This window comes from Lathyrus oleraceus, chromosome 4 (assembly GCF_024323335.1).
Source record: "Lathyrus oleraceus cultivar Zhongwan6 chromosome 4, CAAS_Psat_ZW6_1.0, whole genome shotgun sequence".
Taxonomy (NCBI): domain Eukaryota; kingdom Viridiplantae; phylum Streptophyta; class Magnoliopsida; order Fabales; family Fabaceae; genus Lathyrus; species Lathyrus oleraceus.
In genome coordinates this window covers 378225050-378245685 of record NC_066582.1, presented here as the reverse complement: position 1 = coordinate 378245685, position 20636 = coordinate 378225050, and positions in this window count along the sequence as shown.

Here is a 20636-nt window from a genome sequence, read left to right as displayed (position 1 = left end):
AAGATCACTTTCCACTCCCGTTCATGGATCAAATGCTAGAAAGACTTTCTGGGCAACAATACTATTGTTTCTTAGATGGCTATTCCGGGTATAACCAAATTGCGGTTGACCCGGCCGATCATGAAAAGACGACTTTCACATGTCCTTTTGGAATTTTCGTATACCGTAAAATGCCCTTTGGGTTGTGCAATGCACCGGCTACTTTCCAAAGATGTGTGCAAGCTATTTTTGCCGACCTTATCGAGAAAACAATGGAAGTCTTTATGGACGACTTCTCCGTATTTGGTGGTTCCTTTGGTCTATGCTTGGACAACTTGGAAACGGTTCTTAAAAGATGTGTGAAGACAAACCTTGTTCTTAATTGGGAGAAGTGCCACTTCATGGTGACCGAGGGGATAGTGCTTGGCCATAAAGTCTCTTCAAGAGGGCTTGAAGTTGATCGTGCTAAAGTTTAAGTGATTGAAAAGTTGCCTCCTCCGGTGAATTTGAAGGGAGTCCGAAGCTTTCTGGGGCACGCCGGTTTCTATCGGCGCTTTATCAAAGACTTCTCAAATGTAGCTAAGCCTTTGAGTAACTTTCTAGCTAAGGATCAGGTATTTCTTTTAACTAATGAGTGTTTACAAGCTTTTGAAATTTTAAAGGAAAAATTGGTTACCGCTCCAATTATAGTCGCTCCAAATTGGAATTTAAATTTTGAGCTCATGTGTGATGCGAGCGACTATGCAATCGGAGCGGTATTAGGCCAAAGAATAGAGAAAAATTTTCATGTGATACACTATGCAAGTAAAGTTCTTAATGAGGCTCAAGTTAACTATGCCACCACTGAAAAAGAATTACTTGCGATAGTGTATGCGCTTGAAAAGTTTAGGTCCTATCTTATTGGTTCAAAGGTCGTAGTGCATACCGACCACTCGGCGATTAAATATTTGCTCACTAAACCGGACTCGAAGCAAAGGCTCATCCGTTGGATCCTCTTGTTGCAAGAATTTGATGTTGAAATCAAAGACAAGAAAGGATCGGAAAATTTGGTGGCAGATCATTTATCTCGCTTAGTTAATGTGGAGGTTACCGCTTCCGAGAAGGAAATTCGGGAAGAGTTTCCTGATGAAAAACTTTTTAAAGTTCAAGTTAGGCCGTGGTTTGCGGACTTTGCGAACCATAAGGCTAGTGGTTTGGTGCCTCCCGACCTAACTTCGAACCAGAAAAGGAAATTTCTCTCGGATGCTAAGTACTACGTGTGGGACGACCCATACTTGTTTAAATTGGGTGGTGATAACCTTTTAAGGAGGTGTGTTACTGGCGATGAAGCGCAAAGCATTCTTTGGCATTGTCACAACTCGCCTTACGGGGGACACTACAATGGGGTAAGAACGACCACTAAAGTCCTTCAGTCAGGATTTTATTGGCCTACTATTTTCAAAGACGCAAATGCCCATGCGCAAAGTTGTGATAGTTGCCAAAGAAGTGGTGGGATTGGTAAGAGAGACGAGATGCCTCTCCAAAACATCCAAGAGGTTGAAGTATTCTATTATTGGGGTATCGACTTTGTTGGACCATTCCCACCCTCATATGGTAATGAATATATGCTTGTGGCGGTTGACTATGTTTCTAAGTGGGTTGAGGCGATTGCCTCACCTCGGGCGGATGCTAAAACGGTAATATTTTTTTTGAAGAAAAACATCTTTTCTCGTTTTGGAACCCCCCGTGTGTTGATTAGTGATGGAGGGTCACACTTTTGTAATGCACTGTTAGAAAGCGTTTTGAAACATTACGGTGTATCACATAGAGTGGCGACCCCGTATCACCCATAAGCAAACGGTCAAGCCGAAGTCTCTAATCGTGAGATTAAGAGAATTCTTCAAAAAACCGTGTCAAATTCTAAAAAATAATGGTCACAAAAGTTGGATGAAGCTTTATGGGCATACCGTACCGCTTTCAAAGCTCCAATTGGGCTAACTCCTTTTCAATTGGTATTTGGTAAGACTTGCCATTTGCCGGTCGAATTGGAGCACAAAGCTTTGTGGGCTCTGAAATTATTAAACTTTGATAAGGATTTGGCCGGTGAAAAAAGAAAAGTGCAATTGCTTGAGTTAGAAGAAATGCGAAATGTCGCATATCACTCGAGTTGGTTGTACAAAGAAAAGGTGAAAAAGTATCATGACAAAAAGCTTAGGAAGAAGGAATTTGTGCCCAGAAAGTTGGTCCTTTTGTTCAATTCTAGGTTGAAGCTATTCCCCAGAAAATTGAAATCTAAATGGTCCGGGCCATTTCGTGTCAAAGAGGTCAAAGAGTATGGAGTTGTTGTCATTGAGGACTTGGAGAAGAAGGATAGTTGGACGGTTAACGGCCAACGTTTGAAGATTTATCTTGGCGGTCTTGTGGATCGCGGGAGATGTGCAATCTGTTTGAATGCCTAAGTGTGCATCTCGGACCGTCGAGCTTATCCGACGTTAAACAAGCGCTTGTTGGGAGGCACCCCAACATTGTAAGTATTTATAGCTTTTTGTTGTGTGGTATTGGTGTTCAAATTGATGGAACCTTGCTGAAATGTGTTGTGCATGCTATTTTGAAAAAAACGAAATACTGTCATGTTCGCTAGCTGCTCGCTAGGCGAAGACAGTAGCGAGCTGATTCGCTAGGCGAAGCAGTAGCGAGCGTGGCAGAAACCCATTTAATTTTCAGAGGGCCACTCATTTGAGCCCAAAACCATTTTAAATTATTTTAGTCTGAACCTCACGAACTCACTCTCACTCTCTCACTTTTCACTTCCATCTCACACAAACCCTAATTGTTGCATTGCAAACCCTAACCGTTGCATTACAGATTCAATTAACCTCTCTAATCAGGTTTGTTCTTTCTCCATTACTTTATGCTTTCAAGTTGTAAATTCTGAAGTATGAGACATTAAGGGTGAATTTGGGAGATTGGGTATCATTAGGTTTTGCATGTATGTTTAGGTTTGCATGTATGTTTAGAACGATTTCTAGCATGTTAAATCACTTTTTTTCTGAAATGGGTACCATTAGACTTAGGGTTTTCTGAAATCGGATTGTTATCAATGGAGAACTCGGAATCCCGTAACATTCGCTAGCATCTTCGCTAGGCGAATCAGTGGCGAGCATTCGCTGCCACTTCGCTAAGCGAACCCGTAGCAAATCTTCGATGGGTCCACGCTAAGCGAAGCAGTAGCGACCATGATAGTAGTTGGTTTTTCTATTTTGATCTCTAATCTGTTTTGTGGTAGTGTGCTGTTTCTTTTCTATGATTTTACAGATGGCATCCAGGTCAAGTTCTGCAAAAAAGAGAAAGGTCGGGAGCACTTCCCACACTGTGCCAATTCAATTTGACACAGATAAGTTCGTTGGGCCAAAGCAAGCCGCACGTTATGTGGCTTTGGAAAAAAGGAAAATTTTACCTGAAAAGAGGTTTGTGATCAACGAACAAGGCGAGTATAGGACATTTGCAGGGTTGATTCATAGCAAGAAATGGGATCGGTTGATCTCTCTACTCGAAAGCTATGACATTGAGATAGTGTGTGAGTTCTATGCGAACGCACTGCCAAATGACGACGAGCCTTTCACTTGGACTACAAGAGTGTCAGGACGTCAGGTTGCTTTTGATAGGGATGCTATCGACCGTGTGCTGGGTGAAACGCTCCATCTAGGAGATAATGAGAGGGACACATACCATAGGGATCTGAGGCTCCACAGGGACACTGATTCTATTTCTGCAGCCCTGTTGTTTGAGGGAAAGTCAGTTGAGATGAACCCTTCTGGGGTTCCTGTAAGGTACCATAGGGAGGATATGATTCCCTTGGCTCAACTGATCCTAATGCTGGTTCTGACCAATATTAAACCCAAGTCACACACGTCGATCGTGCCAATCCCAGTGGCATACTTGGTCCACTGCATTCTCACTAATATACAGATCGATGTGGCGAGAATCATTGCTATTGAGATGAAGTTCGTGGTTGAGAGCGGGCTGAAGTCGGGGGCACGAGTTAACTGCCCCCTTGATTTTCCTTGTCTCATCATGGCTTTGTGCCAACAGTTGAGGGTGAAGCTACCCTCCCGCAGTCAAGTGAGGATTCCGTCCGCCATCGAGGATAGATATATGGCCAAGTACTATAAGCCCAAGAACTTCAGGAGTAGTATAGGTGCTGGTGATACCGGGGCTGCTGATGGTCCTGGTACTTTTGCTCAGGGACTTAATCCTTTCTAGCAAGTTGTCTGCAATTACAATTGGGATTGGATGGCGGCGACTCAGCGCGCCATGATTGATATTCATGACTCTATGCAGTTGTTACAGTTGCAGGTACGTGACCCTTCTGGAGAGCATCCTATGATGACGCGTGAGCAGTTCCTGCAACATGCTGGTTGGCCTGAGGACAGGCCTGTTTTCGGAGAAGGGGCGGGTGTTGGTGCTTCTGGTGCTTCTGGTTCTGGTGGTGCTGATGATGATGCTGCTGATGATGATGATAGTGATGATGGTTTCGGTTCTGAGGCCGGTAGTGAATAGGGTTCTGAGTCCTATGAGGACTAAGTTTTTTTTTATGTTATGTTTTATTTTCTTTTATTTTCAGATATTTGGTAGTTGGTTATGTACTTTTTGGGGTGTTTTGTCCCCCACGCACATTTTTAACATTTTGAAGTGATGGTTATTATTTATGTTTTAAATTATTGTGTTTGGTTTGAATTTCTTTTGTTTAATAAAATTTTGGTTGTTGAGGGTCAAACCTTCTAGATTGGTTGCTCCTTAAAGAAGTATCCAATGAAGGTGCATCCGAGCTTGGATGGCAATGATAAAAATAAATAAGCGAATAATGCTAAGGTACATAGTTACCTTCGGTTAGAATTTTAGAATGCATTAAGAACTTTACTCTTTTTGTAATTGAATATTGTTCTTTTTGCAACATAATTGAATGAATGATTCACATAGGACTTAGAACCACAAATTGTGAGGAAACCTCTATTGTACACTAAAATGTTGGATTCTAATAAACTATGTGTCGCATCCGCGAAAAACAACCGGCGGGCTGAAACAAAACAACACAGAGCCGCCACCGTGCGTTATTTATCCCAAAAGAGGGAAATGAAACGCTCAGAGTAAACCTGGAAAGGGCATGGTCTCGCGACCAAAGAGAATGGGATCGGGAGTCGGTTACGCAAGGGGAAGGTATTAGCACCCCTCACGTCCGTCGTACTCGACGGGATCCACGCTCTAAAAGAAAGGAAAGGTTGCTAAAACAAACATCACACACACTCAGAAGACAACATAGGTGGGGTAAAAGAGGAGAGGGCTCGCTAGGACGTCGCATCCTATGCCTACGTATCTCGTCTGGAACGAGAATCAGAGCTGTCGTAGTTCGGCTCACGCACGCCAAACAAGACACATACAAACACAGGCAAACATGGAGCCTGAATGCCAACCACTGGACTTACATCAGCATCCGAACCAAAACACACACAAAAAGGCAAACGTGGAGCCCGAACGCCAATCACTGGACTTACATCGGCATCCGAACCAAACACACGCACACTGGAACCCGAATGCCACTCGATGGACTTACATCAGCTTCCAAGCACACAACAACCAAACGAGTTAATAGGGAGTCGGGAACTCGAGCCTATAACCGTCAAGCACACACACAAAAAGAAAGAAAAGTGCCCGGAGAGACCTCGCACGGTCTCCTGCCTACGTACCTCATCTGGTATGAGGATCAGGGCGACGTAGTTCCCCTGAAAGGGAAAGAAATTCTAGCCAGAAACAAAGGGGAGACACACTACTAGGGAGCTGGACTCGAGCCTAGTGTTATCATGCATCATTGCCCTATGTTATGGTTTCTATCTACTTGCACAACAGCAAGCTAATCCTAACCAGGAAAAACAAGCATGCAAGCATCAATCAAAATAAAACAAACATTTCACATAGCACACACTATATCCAGTCAAGTGAGGCTCAAACAAGGGTGGACTGCCGATGCAAGTCATCTGTACAAGGTAGTGTTCGCTCTTAACCCTGACATTGAGAGTCAGGGTGAAGCAGATGAAAGGTGGGTGAAGATGAGACTTCACAGCTCTTACCCCTGTCCAGGGAGAGCTTCAGACAAAGGAGTGTGGGTCCAGAATGGAGGGACCCTTCTACGCTTAAAACTCTGACTCGACTGTGCAACAGCACAAGATCTTGGGTTAATGTCCCAATGCATCAACACAGTGGTGTGAGCAGAGGGACGACTCAACAGAATAGCGGGGGATAGATTGCATATCCCTATGATCCGCCAATTGCCTCATAGAGGTCTTTACCTGCTTGGCACAAAAGTAAACAATCACAAACATCGCCTCTTAAGGAGGACTTCAGACAGTTGCCTGGCTAAATAACAAGCCAGGTCTTCCAGACTACATGGAAACAAGAGAGTCTACCTCAACTGGTTTATAAAACCAAGCAGCAGCACAGCAAGTTCTTAAAGAACTAAAGCGACTATGGTACCTGGAATCAATCAAGCACAGTCAGCACACCAGACAAACCAAAATTAAACAGCAAAAGTCAAACAGTTAATATATACAGTCAACCAATGCAATGTGCAAAGCACAATCAACTCAATTGAGCCAAGCATCCTACAAAACACACAAGTTAGTTTACAACAAGCAACCAAACTCAATTCAATCAACTTGCATTTTTCTCCTTAAGGCATTTGCATCTCAACCTGAAAATCCAAACCAAACATGAGAAACAAGACCACTAGGCTAAGCCTAGGGTCCAAAGGAGATGAAAAATCCAAAACAGCAAGTGAAAATTATCCAAAACCACAATTCAAACAATTTAAAAGCAATACCCATTGGTCCCATGCTCATATCAATCACCATTATCATTTTATGCACAAAATATCACAAAGCATGCTAATTGCAACATCAAAAGACCAACCAGAATGATCACAATCAAATCAATATCAAACCAGCTCAATAAATTCCACAAAAATTCCAACCTAAACAGAACACATTCAATGAGTAGCATATCAATTTTCAGCTCATTTGGATCAATGGAAGTATGGAAATTAAATTCATAAAGTTCAGACAAGTTCAAGCAAGCCAACACATGGTATCCACACAAGCACCAACTTCCATAAATCATAAAACAATGACAATACATGATAAATGAATGGGATCAAAACCACAATGACCTATAATGTGTCTACAATGCTCATACCAAATTTCACACTCATACAATCAATGACCAGAATTTCACAAAGCAAATGGTAACATGTGTCACATGGAATCAACAAAAGGACCAAACAGAAGGAAAAATTCCAATCAAATAGGATATGCCATCAATAAATCCAGAAAAATTCCCATGTCATCTCAACATACATATGTTCAACCATGCAAAACATTGGCTCAATTCAAGGTTCCTAGGCAAGGAAAATAAAATCATGAAATTCATCAAGCTTGGTGTGACACAAATTGTCACACCTCTATTCAAAAATTCATATCTCAACAACCAGGTATCCAAAAACCACAAACTCTACATTGAAATCACCATAAAAGTGTCCAGAATATGCACAAAAAATTTCATCCATTTCTTTGAAAGCATCATCATTTTATGAAAGATATGGCAAAGCATGTGCAAATGTGACACTACCAAGCAAACCCTAGGCATTTTAATTTTCCACATGTGCACAAAAATAATAAAAATCATGATTAAATTCTACACATTACAAGGATCATCATGAAAAAAACCTCACAAAATTTGGATAAAAAATGAATCATCTATGAATTTTTAAAGATCAAGCATCAAAATGAAATGAAATGAAAAAGAAAAATGAAATAATAATCTAATTTCATCTGAAAATGGCATTCTTGTAAATACCAGGAACATGACCAAAACGCGGTCGTTCCACTTAAACGCAGTGGCGCGTTCCTATTGGACAGAGATGGCGCCAAACACATATTCGAATCCAGGCCAGGAAATTTTGGATCAAAACGCGTTCATAACATGTTCTTGGACAAGAACAAACTCAGATTTTTTCCAGAAATGCACTTGAACAAATTCTCACCAAAACTCACAAACTATACATCCACGTGTTCGTCTTTCAACATAGATCAAAGATATGGAAAGCATTTATCCTAACTCTAAGCATAGCAACGGGATCGAGCGAAAGAAAATTCACATCCAAACATTCAAATCAATATATCTCTCTCTACACTCAACCAAATGGAAAACCACAAGCATCATGTTAACCTACATTGAAAGATCTTTAAAACGCATATCATAATTCATGCAAGGGTGAAATTCGAAAAATCACCTTGTGGAGATTGCAGATCTTGATCTTGATGTTTCTGGCTCCAATTATGCAAAACAGATGTAGTTTGTTGATGAGGAAGGTGAATGGAGAAGCTAGCTTAGCTCGATGATGCTCCAGATGCTTGAATCATGAAGTTGCCATTGTTGTGCAAGCTTTCCAACAGTCCAATTCTTGAAGATTTGGCCACGAATTTTGCAAAACAGTTACTCACAATCACTTGTAGAGCATGGATCCACGAAGTATCAACCAAAATGATGAAGAATTGATGAAGAAATGTGAAAAAAAGTGATGAAGTTTTGAGAGAATTTGAGAGGTTTCGATGAAAAAGTTTGTTGCAATCTTGGAGAATGTGATTATGATTAGCAATTCTGTTACAGTTAAGGCTTTATACCAACTTCTTAATCCATCTCTTAATCATAATTAACAAATCCAAGTGAATTAGTGTTAATGTGGTTTTAAGTGAAAGTCCAAAAATGACCTTTTCAAATTGGCAATGTAACAGTACCATGACAGTTCCAACAAGTCATATTTGCTATTTGGAGTGTGTTGGAAGTGGTTTCATATGCATTGGCCTTGTATTTCTCAATTTCACTATCTCACACCAAAAATTCAAAAGAATCCACTTGAAAAATGACTTTTTGCCTTGACCATTTTTGATGAATTTTGACCATGCATCATGAAAGTACATGTGAAATGGGGTTTGCTCAAAGAAAGATCACCCAAATTGGACATTCCATGTGAAAGTTATGCCACTTTGATTTTAGGCATTTTTGGAAAATGATTGGGCCATAACTTGTCAACCATACATGGGAATTTCAAGTTCTTGGACTTTTTAGAAAGGTGAGAACAAGATCTACAACTTTCATGTTGAACAAAATTTCATTTGAAGCTTTTTTGGACATGTAATTTTGTGGTGAAAAACTTTCCATTTTTGGAAACTTTCATTACAAGTCACTTTCCATCTTTGGCAACTTTTCTCCTGATTTTATTTTCTTCATTCTTGAGCTTTGACATGTCAAATTAAACTTGTTTAGACATGAATGAAGTGTATCCAACTCTCTCCCACCTCCAAATCCATAAAATCAAGCACAATTGACCACAGTTGACTTTTTCAACTGATAGATGAATCTGGCTATGCACTGATCAAGTTGAGCCCCAATCCTCTGATGAAATGGCTCAAGGATGAAACCCTAGCCTTCATAAGCTCAATATAATCATGTGATGATCCCCATATCCATTGTAGACCCCATCTCCTTGCCATGCCCTGATTGGCCCAATACAACTGATTAGGGTTGACTAGTGGTCAAAACCCTAATCTCAAGGTATCTGATCAATCACATGAATCTCCTGGATGATAATCAAGACCATGATGATGATGATGTATCATTGCAACCAAGATGAAGACCAATCTCCTTGAGAATCATGAAACCCTAATTTGATACACCAACCTTCAGACAGTTAGTGATCCAGTCCATTCAATCAATGAAAACCCTCAGACTTGAATCTCAACCTCTCTTATCTTCTGACCAAGACTTAGGAGGAATACTTGCTCAATGCAGCCACATGATATGCAATATGCCATGCCTAATGACCTAATAAATGCAATGCACTATGTTAGCTAGTCCCAAGAGAGGAGGGCAAATTTTGAGGTGTTACAGCTGCCCCTATTCAATCCACTGTGAACCTTTCGATATGAATAGCCTCGGCTTTCAGATGAGCAGGATGAAGAGTGATTGAATACCAAGAACAGACGAATAATTTGCACTCTGATGGGAAAATAATTAACAATGCCTGTCAGGATCGGCAAAGAAACAATCTTGAGAAAACCCGTCTGATACGGAGAAAGTCGGCCTGATCACCGAAACAGCAACGTCGACCTGGATACCAAAATAAATGGTAACGCAGGGATAACCATGGACTGAACACCACATATCCGCTGGGGATTATCATCTCCTTTTTTATGCTTTTCTTGAACCCCGAAATTTTCTGATTGCTCTTCTTTTCTTTTTTTGTTTTCTTGAACCTCGAAATTTTTCTCTTTGCGCAAATGATCCCAGATCACTGCATTTGAACCCCGACACCTTGTTTGCCAATATAATGAACCCCATTCTCCATTTGAACCCCAGTCGCCTGACGATAACTCGCGATCGCCATTGTGAACCCCAGTCTCCAGAAAATGTCGCAACATTTCCCTTTCTCCATTTGAACCCCGCTCTCCAAAAAAAATGTCTCAACATTTCCTTTTCTCCATTTGAACCCCGCTCTCCCACTTCCCGTGATAATTCCGCTGGCAACGTCGGAAATAACACCAAACCACTCGGAGGGCGACATATCAGAGGGTACACCTTCACAAAAGGAAGGTAACATGTGCATCTCTTCTTCAGAAGACACCCCTAACGACCTCTGTTGGACTCAGCCAAAGTCTTAGGTGACACATGAACAGAAGATAATCCTAAGGACCTCATCCCGGATATAATCTTCAACTCCAATCTCCATACGAACCCCACTCTCCAGAAAACGTCACAACATTTCCCTTTCTCCGTTTGGACCCCGATAGTCGCGCTGATCGCGTAACGTCCTTTGATTTCATTTCCATCTCCGTTCGATGGAAAAAAGTTCCTCCAGTATCGCACTACTGGAGAACATTGCTAATCTGACATCAGGATGCTAAACTCCTCAGAATAACCCCCTCACCATCCGGCGAAACAAAAACTTCAAGCGGTAACCACGGCTTGAATTGCGCTAATCGCATAATATTTCCATCTCTGTCCGACAGAAACAAATTCCTCCAGTATCACACTACTGGGAAATACCTTTGATTAAATCATGAGGCTAAACTCCTCGGAGTAACACCTACCAACTGCTGTCTCTCACGACAGAAACCTCCTCCAGTATCGCACTACTGGGGAATATTGCTGATCTAACATCATGAGGCTAAACTCCTCAGAATAACACCTTCACTTACTGGCAAAACCACTTCTCAAACGATAACCACGACTTGAGACTAGCTTATGCTTGTAATGATGCATGATTGATTTTTCTGCGTAATGCTCCATAACTATGGAAATGCTACGCGATTTATTTTTCTATGCAACATGCTATGTTTATTCTACATAATGAATGCATAAAAAGCATCCCCCTCAAGGGATTCTGCTGGGGAGCATGAGACACTCCATTGAGGAACTCGTCAATTCTCCGATCTCCACCCCGCTGGGGAATAACACTGCTGCTGGGAAAAAGGCAACCCTTGCTGGGGAAAACCTCCTTTGCACCCGATCCGCTTGGGGATATCGCTGGGGATAAGAACCACCAACATTCTGTGGGGATACAATAGTCTTCGACTTGCTGGGGATATCAATCCCGACTCTGCTTGGAGAACCCTCACAAATACCTGGCGACTTCACTAGGGAAATGCTCACAGATAGCTCTGCTGGGGAAGCAGCAACCTCCAGGCCTGGCGACTGGGGAAGCATCGATCTGACACCTGCTGGGGATAACGATCCCGACCCTGCTAGGGTAACCACAGACCTTGGATCTGCTGGAGATTTGGTCCTCCTGAATCTGCTTGGGGATATACATCCCGACTCGTCTGGACCTTTTCTGCTTCATCATCTTGTACTCCCAACCGCTCCGCGCTCGACGGAAAGCGAACTTCTGGGGACTATACAGACTTTTCAATTTTCCGACTTTGAAGAGTCTTCTTGATTAATTCCAAGGATCGTCGTACGTCTCACCGTCGTCCTTTCGTCATTCTCATTCATTCATTCGTCCCTGATTGGACTCCAGGGGGATTTGTTTTGTCAACAGCTTCCGCATCACAACCTGCAAGTGAGGGAAAGATATCTAACAGCACCTGCAAAAGAGATCGTTAGATAAAACCGTGCCCCAGGCGTATCAAAATTCCAACACTTGGGTCACTCAACCTTCCGAATAAGATTTCAAGCTTTCAATCTTATAGACATGCATTGGAAGGGACCTGTATGTCTTAAAATGCAGATTCTTTATCAAAAATAATCGGATGTTTTTGCAATCAAAGCGGTAATGAAAAATAAAAACAAAATTATTTGACTGAATATGAATTTTATTGATTGAAAAAGTGTGGCTCAAACTGAGCAATACAAAGGAAGCAATTCCTGAAAAGAGGTAATTGCGCACAAAAGGAAAAATCTATCCTAATGGCAATGTGAAACCCGTGATCTCATCGAGTTCCAACTCGGTTACACCCCATATGTCCTCAGACTCTCCGTGCTTTCTGCCTTCTGAAAAAGACGCTTCTGATTGATCCCTACCGGGTATTATCCATGATGCTTTAACCAAAGCGCAAACGATCATGCCAGACGCAGTTGTTCGTTTTAATCCCTCTTTTGCCTGGACCGCCCTTTCGGGTTTTCAGTCCACCGGGATACCCATTTTTGCCCAAGTCGCCTTTGCAGGTTTTCGACTTGCCGGGTGTACAATTTTTCATTTTATCCCTAATTTTTGCCCGAACCTTTTCTTTCTGTTTTTTGGTTCGCCGGGATGCCCATTTTTGCCTGGACTATTTTATTCTTTTCGTCCAGCGGGTCTATTTATACGAAGTATTTTTTAACTGCGTCCGCATTCACAGGGGATGGAAAATCCTCACCATCCATGGTCGTTAACAACAAGGCTCCACCAGAGAAGACCTTCTTGACCACGAATGGACCTTCATAATTGGGTGTCCATTTGCCCCTTCGATCGTTTTGAGGAGGAAGGATCCTTTTCAGCACCATATCACCTACGTGATATACCCGAGGTCGCACCTTTCGGTCAAAAGCACGCTTCATCCGCTGCTGGTATAACTGCCCATGACAAATGGCTGCCAGCCTCTTCTCTTCTATCAGGCTTAACTCTTCGTACCGGGTCCTTACCCATTCCGCCTCTTGCAACTTCACGTCCATCAGGACTCTCAAAGAGGGAATCTGAACCTCAACCGGTAGCACGACTTCCATCCCATATACCAATGAGAAAGGAGTTGCCCCAGTAGATGTACGCACCGACGTTCGATACCCATGCAATGCAAATGGCAACATCTCATGCCAGTCTTTGTAGGTCACCACCATTTTCTGCACAATCTTCTTGATATTCTTGTTGGCTGCCTCAACCGCCCCATTCATCTTCGGACGATAGGGAGAAGAATTGTGATGCTCAATCTTGAATTCCCGGCACAGCTCTGCCATCATCTTGTTGTTCAAATTAGAACCATTATCGGTAATGATTCTCTCGGGAACCCCATATCGGCAAATGATGTCTCTCTTGAGAAATCGGGCAACGACCTGCTTCATCACGTTCGTATAAGAGGCTGCTTCTACCCACTTGGTGAAGTAATCAATAGCCACTAATATGAAACGATGCCCATTCGAAGCCGTAGGCTCAATCTTCCCAATCATATCAATGCCCCACATAGCAAACGGCCATGGAGACGACATTAAACTCAACGGATTTGGAGGCACGTGCACCTTATCAGCATAAATCTGGCATTTATGACACTTCCGCACGAAATTGAAACATTGGGCCTCCATTGTCATCCAATAATAACCTGCCCTCAGCAGCTTCTTTACCATTGCATTCCCACTAGCATGAGTACCGAACGACCCTTCGTGAACCTCTTTTATCAATTGGCTTGCTTCTCTATCATCAACACATCGGAGCAAGACCCAATCGAAATTCCTCTTATACAAAACCCCATCCTTATTCAGGTAGAACACCATGGCCAACCTCCGCAGAGTCTTTCGGTCCTTCTTAGACGCTCCCTCAGGATATTCTTGAGTCTCTAGATAGCGTTTGATATCATAATACCACGGCTTCTCATCATCAGACGTTGTATCAACAACAAACACATAAGCCGGTCTATCCAGACGACCTACCTCAACATTGGGGAACTGATTCCACCTCTGTACCTTAATCAAGGCGGCCAGAGTAGCCAAAGCATCTGCCAAAGGGTTCTCTTCTCTGGGCACATGATGCATCTTCACCTTGGTGAAAAACGTCAACAATCTCCTCGTATAATCTCGATACGGCACTAAATGAGATTGATGCGTATACCATTTTCCGTTAACCTGATTTACAACCAGAGCTGAATCTCCATATATGACAAGGTTCTTGATCCTCAAATCAATCGCCTCTTCAATCCTCAATATACAAGCTTCGTATTCAGCCACGTTGTTGGTGCACTCAAATGTTAGCCGGGCAGCAAAAGGAATGTGAGATCCTTTCGGCGTAACCAAAACAGCACCAACACCGCTTCCATTCACGTTAACGGCCCCATCAAACATCAGAATCCATTCGGATTCAGGGTCAGGCCCCTCCTCCGGGATTGGTTCCTCGCAATCTTTCGATTTGAGGAACATGATGTCCTCATCAGGGAATTCAAACTTCATCGGTTGATAATCATCAATAGGTTGCTGAGCGAGGTAATCAGACAATACACTCCCCTTGATCGCCTTCTGAGATGTATACTGTATATCATATTCTGTCAAAATCATTTGCCATCTCGCAACCCGTCCGGTCAATGCTGGCTTCTCGAAAATGTACTTGATTGGATCCATCTTGGAAATCAACAAAGTGGTATGAACCAACATGTACTGCCTTAGTCGGCGAGCAGCCCAGACCAAAGCACAGCAAGTTTTCTCGAGCAGTGAATATCTTGTTTCACAATCGGTAAACTTTTTGCTAAGGTAGTATATGGCATACTCCTTTCGGCCAGACTCGTCATGCTGCCCCAATACACACCCCATAGACCCCTCGAGGACTGTTAGGTACAGAATTAACGGTCTTCCCTCCACAGGAGGCATCAGAATCCGAGGCTCCTGCAAATACTCTTTTACTTTTTCAAATGCCGCTTGGCAATCATTATTCCACCTGACCGTTTGATCTTTTCTCAACAACTTGAATATTGGTTCACACGTGGCTGTTAGATGAGATATGAACCGTGAAATGTAGTTCAATCTACCTAAGAAACCACGAACCTCCTTCTCTGTTCTCGGTTCAGGCATTTCTCTTATTGCTTTTACTTTTGCAGGATCGACCTCGATTCCCTTCTCGCTTACAATGAACCCCAGCAATTTACCGGACCGCACCCCAAAAGTGCACTTGTTCGGATTCAACCTCAGTCTGAACTGTCTCAGCCGGTCGAACAACTTGGCCAGATCTACCAAATGCCCCTCTTCTGTTTGGGACTTTGCTATCATGTCATCAACATAGCATTCAATTTCATGATGAATCATATCATGAAACAAAGTCACCATGGCCCTCTGATAAGTAGCACCGGCGTTCTTGAGACCGAATGGCATCACCTTGTAACAAAAGGTGCCCCATGGTGTAATGAACGTTGTTTTCTCCATATCATCTGGCGACATTTTGATTTGATTATAGCCAGAAAAGCAATCCATGAAGGAAAACACCGAGAATTGAGCTGTATTATCTACCAACACATCAATGTGAGGTAATGGAAAATCATCCTTTGGACTAGCTCTATTCAGATCTCGGTAGTCCACACACATTCTCACCTTCCCATCCTTCTTCGGGACTGGCACAATGTTCGCAACCCACGGCGGATAATTAGTGACAGCAAGGAAACCAGCATCCCACTGCTTCTGCACCTCGTCTTTGATTTTCATCGCCATGTCAGGTCGAGTTCTACGCAACTTTTGCTTCACTGGAGGACAATCTGATCGCAACGGTAGCTTGTGCACAACAATATCGGTATCCAACCCTGGCATATCTTGATAAGACCAGGCAAAGATGTCGACATACTCTCTCAACAGCACTACCATTCTGCTCTTGACACTTTCCTCCAAAGCAGCCCCGATTTTCACCTCTTTCTTGACCTCGTCGGTACCCAGATTCACCACCTCAATCTGCTCTTCATGCGGCTGAATCACCTTCTCCTCTTGTTTCAACAACCTGGCTAATTCCCCTGGTAGTTCACAATCTTCTTCGTCTTCTTCTTCAGCAAGATAGATTGGATTGTCGAAGTCATACAAGGGTGTAACAGGATTGTTATCAATGAGATCCGGAGAATGATCGCATCTGCATGAATGTGGATTCATACATTGCTTAGAACCGGAACGAGACAAATTGAAAAAGAAAAATGAAAACATTGCCATTTTTATTTTGTTTTTATTTTTAAACTGCAAAAATAAATGAAAAACAGGGAACACCGCTTTTAATTGAAAAACATCCTTTTATTAATGATGCAAATTTGCAAATTTAAACATGAGGTGGCCCTTACAATGAACCATTACGTGTCGGGCAACACGCATGGCTTTCATGCACATAAAATCAAAACAGGAAAAATATTACTCTTCCAGCAGAGTGACCCGGATGATCTTTTCAGCCTTCCAGTTCTGGATTCCCATCCCTGGTGTGCACGACTTTATCCACCGGTCCATGTCACAGTCACTGTCAGCATCGTCCTCCATCATGCAGATGTGATCCGGATCCAGCATCCCGACACTAGTGAATGTTACTGACGTACGACGTCCTCTGCCTTGTCCTGAGCCTCGACCCGGCTGGTACCCCACTCCGAAGCGGTCTGTCTTTGCAGAGACATCCATCATCCTGCCCCAACCAGGAGCCTCTCCATTCTTCACCACCTTAGTGGCCTGTTTGTATGAAGATATGGACGGTTTTTCCTCCTCTTTTGCAAACAGAGCATTCTCCACCTTAACGGTTTCAAATGCTTGGCTTGGCGTCTCCCAGATCTCGCCGTCCATCTCCACATATTTGAATAAGGACAAGTGGCTGACAAAGATGTCCTCTTCTCCGCACACAGTGACGACTTGTCCCTCCCAGATATATTTCAGCTTCTGGTGCAAAGTCGAGGTTACTGCCCCAGCAGCATGAATCCACGGCCTACCCAATAAGCAACTGTATGCCGGCTGAATATCCATGACATAGAAAGTCGACTTAAACACCTCCGGGCCTATCTTCACAGGCAGCTCGACCTCTCCGAACACGGCCCGCTTTGATCCGTCAAACGCCCTCACTATCAAATCAGTCGGAGTCAGAATCAGCCCGTCACAATTCAGCTTTGCCAGAGCCTTCTTCGACAACACATTCAATGAGGAGCCGGTATCAACCAGCACATGCGAAAGCACAGCTCCTTTGCATTCCATTGCAATGTGTAGAGCCCGATTATGATTTCTCCCATCCACAGTCAGATCCATGTCTGTAAAACCCAACCCATGGCTGGCATGCACATTAGACACGACCGTCTCCAACTGGTTAATCGTAATCTCTTGAGGAACATAGGCTTTCTTCAGGATCTTCATCAAAGCCTCTCTATGCCCCTCAGAGCTTAACAGCAACGATAAAATGGATATTTTGGAGGGAGTCTGCTGCAGATGGTCAACCAACTTGTACTCAAACTTCTTGATGATCCTCAAGAATTCCTCTGCATCGTCATCAAGTTTCTCTTCCGACCCCGCAGGCGCCGGTGTCACCACTGGAGTACTATCATTAACCACTGCTTTCCCTTTTGCCCTGGCTAAAGCCTCGGCCTTTTCTTTTTTCTCTTTTTCTCCTTCTCCTCCTCTCAAGGCATTTGGTGCAAACAACCTCCCACTGCGAGTGAAACCGCTGGGACCGACATTATCCACCTTTGACACGGTGGTTTCACTAGCAGTCTGGTCTTCTACCCTCTCACCATTACAGTACACTTCTCCACCATAATGCCAAGGCACGGCATCATCTTTGTCATATGGAATTGGTCCAGGTACCGTGATGGTAACTGGAGCCGCCTCAGCTAGATTCGACAAATCCACCGGGTCAAAATAAATCGTTATGGTGGAGACTTCATCTTTCCCCAAATCGACCTTCTCAATCAGAATACTCCCCTCATCCATCAGACTGTGGACAGCCTCCCTCAAGAGTATACACCCATTGTCAGAAATAGTGCACTCAGCACAGTCAATACCACAACCCGGATGAACCCCATTCAACAACAACTGTCGTTTAACCTCAGCCAACGGAGTCTTCAGTTGATCCACAGACAACAGCCCCACCCTGTTCTCCTCAGAAACAGCATTCACTCCCCTTTGACCATGCGCATGCATGGGATTAGCATTGACGTTGGGAGATGGTGCAAAGTTGATGGCTTTCGAATCCACCAGGTCTTGAACTGTGTGCTTAAAAGCTTTGCAGTTCTCTATGTTGTGTCCGGGCGCACTTGAGTGAAATTCGCATTTAGCATTCTCATCATAATTGGCTGGCCTCTGATCAGGTCTCAAAGGTGCCAAGGTCCTCAGTTGTACCAGCCCCAGATCCATCAACTTCTTCAACAAGAAAGAGTAAGTAACCGGTGGCCTGTCAAACTGCCTATCATTCATTCTTCCCCTGACTTGGTATCCAGCCCTCTGAGGCCTCTGCTGAAAGGGTTGTCTCTGTTGTTGAGGTTGCTGCTGTTGTTGTTGCGGTGCAGGCTGATGCTCAGCAGGAATAGTTACCGCAGCAGTATGCTGGAAGTAACGATCCCTACTGGGTCCTCTCTGTGCGTAGACAGCGCTTGTGTCACCCTCCTTCTTCCTCTGACCATTCCCAAAAGGCTTTTTCGACCCTGAAGAAGAAGCGCTACCCTGAATCTTCCCGAGCTTCAGCCAACTCTCAATCCTCTCTCCAGCCACAACTATATCAGAAAAGTTGGTCACCGGACAACCAACCATCCTTTCAGCATATGCCCCCTGCAAGGTTCCCATAAAGAGATCAGACATCTCCCTGTCCACAAGTGGAGGTTGCACTCTGGCAGCCAATTCCCTCCATCTTTGGGCATATTCTTTAAACCCCTCGTTATTCTTTTGAGACATACCCTGCAACTGGGTACGACTCGGGGCCATATCAACATTGAACTGATACTGCTTAAAGAATGCGTCCCCAAGATCTTGCCAATTCTTGATATCTGAGGACTTGAGCTTGGTGTACCACTCCAGTGAGCCTCCAGACAGGCTGTCCTGGAAGAAATACATCCACAGCTTTTGGTCCATGGTATAAGCTGAGATCTTGCGAACGAAAGCCTGAAGATGAGTCTCGGGGCAGGAACTCCCATTATACCGATCAAATGTGGGTGCCTTGAACTTTTGCGGGATCACACTCCCCTCTACCAACCCCATATTTGACATGTTGACCACCCCAGGAGTGGCATAACTCTCCAACACTCTGATCTTCTCAGCCAGCAGCTGAATCTCTTTATTCTGCGGTGGGGCCCCATACTGACTAAACGGTTCGTTGTGCATCGAGAACTGATCGGCCTCTCTATCTTCCTCTCTGTCGTCATCAACACCGAAGAAAGGAGGGAACAGACTTTCTTTCAAGTTCTGACCCGGTTGACCACCAGCAGCACCAAAACCGGCAGCGTTATTCACCATACCCACGGTTGCTCTCTTACCACCATCTCTGGAACCACCCAGCCCCTGGTTGGAGACACCATCCAGGTTTACACCACTGTTGGCCGCTGAAGCCCGCTCGAGCTTCTCAACCTTATCAGCTAGAGCCTTCTGACCAACCGCAAAACCTTGCATGATGTTGATCAGCTCAGTCATCTTGTCCTTCAGCTCGAGGATATCAGTATTCGGGAGATCCATTAATCTGGGAGTATTGCGTCTTGTGAAGTATCTGTGCGGGCGTGTTGAGTGCAAAGGTACAGTTCTGCGAGCACGAGCAATGATTCCTGAAACAATCAAGCATGTTAGCAACAGATACCTGCAAAATAAAACACAAATTATTATGATCATGCATGAATGCAGTGTTTATCCACATGAGGAACACTTTGTTTCATGATCCTGGCTTCATCGAGACATATAATAATTCAGCAGCAATATTCTGATATTCAGCATTTGATTTCATCATACCGATCAGAAATATATGATTTAGCAAAATACCCCCCCAACCATGTGTGCGCTTGTGTGAGTGCATACGGTAAAGCAAATAAAGCTTGGAGATCAATCAATGAATGAAAATAACCATCACATAACAAAATGCACAATAAGTGCCATAGTCATACATCAAATCAGATACAAATCTCTAGAATCGGGAAAGAAAATACAAGCAAAATGAATTCCGTCAACAAGCCTGACGGTAATCCAACATAAATGAAAGATCTAGCCTGATAAGGGTCCCACAGATGGCCCTATCTCAGCTTCCATCTTCTGCGGCGAACCTGAGCTCGGTGTTCTCCTGCTGTAATCTCCCCACCTCCTTCTGGTGAATCTTCATCTGCCTGAAGTAATGATCTCTCTCAGCAATGTAATGATCTCTCTCAGCTATACAATGATCTCTCTCGGCGATGATCTTCACATTCTCCGTTTCCTTAACCTTCAGCTTG